The sequence below is a fragment of the Mastomys coucha genome, unplaced genomic scaffold (assembly GCF_008632895.1).
Source record: "Mastomys coucha isolate ucsf_1 unplaced genomic scaffold, UCSF_Mcou_1 pScaffold8, whole genome shotgun sequence".
NCBI classification, from domain to species: Eukaryota; Metazoa; Chordata; class Mammalia; order Rodentia; family Muridae; genus Mastomys; species Mastomys coucha.
The window spans coordinates 71,921,199-71,923,446 of record NW_022196914.1 but is presented as its reverse complement, the minus strand read 5'-3'; the positions used below and the strand labels follow the sequence as shown (position 1 = coordinate 71,923,446).

At 46.0% G+C, this 2,248-nt stretch overlaps 1 pseudogene; it reads left to right on the top strand.

The window, feature by feature from the left end:
• Nucleotides 1–1,682: 1,682 nt before the first annotated feature.
• LOC116083315 overlaps nucleotides 1,683–2,248 on the top strand; it is a 6,825-nt pseudogene continuing 6,259 nt past the window's right edge.

Genomic DNA, 2,248 nt, shown 5'->3' with positions numbered 1-2,248 from the left:
ATCAAAGGAAGGGAAGCAGTCATCTCTTGTTTTGTCCTTATGGAGACACTCTGCACAAGATCCTGAGTATAGACCCAAGGACAGTGACTTCCCGGGTCTCCTCTGTGATGGTCCCGCTGACTTCCTGTGTACCAGATCCAGGACTGTAGAAGCATCATTCTCTGTGGGCAGTGGCAATGGGCCCTGTCATGTCATTTATGATCACCATGGAGATCCTGTCTCCACAGACAGTTCAACACCTGCTTCATGTCATTGACCCGGGAGACTGCAGCCTCCAGCAGCAATGTTCAGCCTCCTATGGTCACCCAGCTCCTCAGTAAAGACTCCATTGTCTTCACTAAAGAATCACAGACTCGTTCAGCATTGTAACTGGTAGCTCCCTTTTCCCACCTCGTCTGAGCATGAAATGTGAAATCAAATGCTTGGGCCTAGAGCTGGAGAGATGGCTCAGTGGTTAAGGGCATTGACTGTTCTTCCAGAGGTCCTGAGTTCAATTCCCAGCAACCACATGGTGGCTCACAACCATCTATAATGGGATCCCAATGCCCTGTGAAGATAGCTACAGTGTACTCGTATAAATAAAATAAATAAATCATTCTTTTAAAAATGAATGGTCCAGGCTGGTGAGATGGCTCAGCAGGTAAGAGCACTGACTGCTCTTCTGAAGGTCCTGAGTTCGGATCCTAGCAACTCACAACCACCCGTAATGAGGTCTGACACTCTCTTCTGGTGTATCTGAAGACAGCTACAGTGAATTACACCGAAGTGAACGAGGCCGGCAGAGGTCCTGAGTTCAATTCCTAGCAGCCACACACATGATAGCTCAGGGCCATCTGTACAGCTATAAATAAAATAAATCTTAAAAAAAAAAAAAAAGAATGGTCCTAGAGAGAGGTAGGGGAGCAGAATGGAATTAGGGGTTTGGGGTTGGAGCTCAGTGCTAGAGCATTGCTAGTTCAAACACACGAGGCCCTGGGTTCAGTCCTCACCATGAGCACCAAAAGGCAGTAGATAAATAATAAATTCTGGTGAGGGGAAGTCTCACACTTAAAAAATTTTTTTTGTAGATTTACTGAAATATTCTCGTGTAGTATACATGTTTTGCCTGCCTGCATGTATGTGCACTACAGGTATCCTTGGAGGTCATAAGAGGATGTCAGAGCACCTTGAACTGGATGGAGTTAAGGGTGGTTGCGTGGTTGTAAGCTGCCGGGTGGGTGCTGGGAACCATGCTCACTTCCTCTGTAAGAGCAGTAAGTGCTTTCAACTGCTACACTGACTCTGCAGCCTCTCTCACACTCTTTTGATAGTAAGGTAAACCAGTACCACCATTCTGGAAAGGAGCATGAAAGCTTAAGAAATGAAAGAGACAGGAGAGGAGTCACAGACCTAGAGTCCCGACCTGCAGAAGGTGCAAACGGCAGAACAGGAATATGAGGTCATCCTTTACCACTTAGTCAGTTCAAGACTAGGCTCAATGACTGGAAACCTTGTCTGAAAAACCATATCAAAACATAACAAAAATCTAGAAGCAGAACAACCGTATATCTAGCAGCAATCCCACTCCAGGGTATATATCCAGTAAAAATGAAACCAGTATGCTGAAGAAACAAAAATGAGAGTACGTGTGTTTACTGAAGTGAGAACACAAAGGCCCTGAAATGGAAGCAGCCCAAGCGGTGATGAAGGATGAACGAGTAAAGAAAACGTGGCACTTATATACCATGAAATACGGTTCAGCCAGTAAGAACAGAATCCTGTCAAGCAAGGTAACAGGGTTGGAGACTGTCAGTCTAAGTGAAATACTCCAGACACAGGAAGACGATGACATCTCTCCCTTACGGAAGCTAGCCAGGTTGATCTCACAGAGGTAAAAGGGCAGTTATCAGGATTGATCAATGGAGGCAGAAGGTGTGGTGTTCCATTTTATATACATATATGGTTGGAGAAATGGCTCAGGGCTTAAGAGCACTAGCTGCTCTGTCTGAGGATCTGAGTTCCTTAGCAGCACCCAGGGCAGACGGCGCACAACTGCCCATAATTCCAGCTTCTGGGGCTCTAATACCTTCTGCTGGCATCTGTGGGTACCTGCACATGTAGCACATATACACAAACACATACACATAAACCAAAATAAAAATAAGCATTAAAGCCGGGCAGTGGTGGCACACGCCTTTAAGCCCAGCACTTGGAGGCAGAGGCAGGCAGATTTCTGAGTTCAAGGCCAGCCTGGTCTACAGAGTGAGTT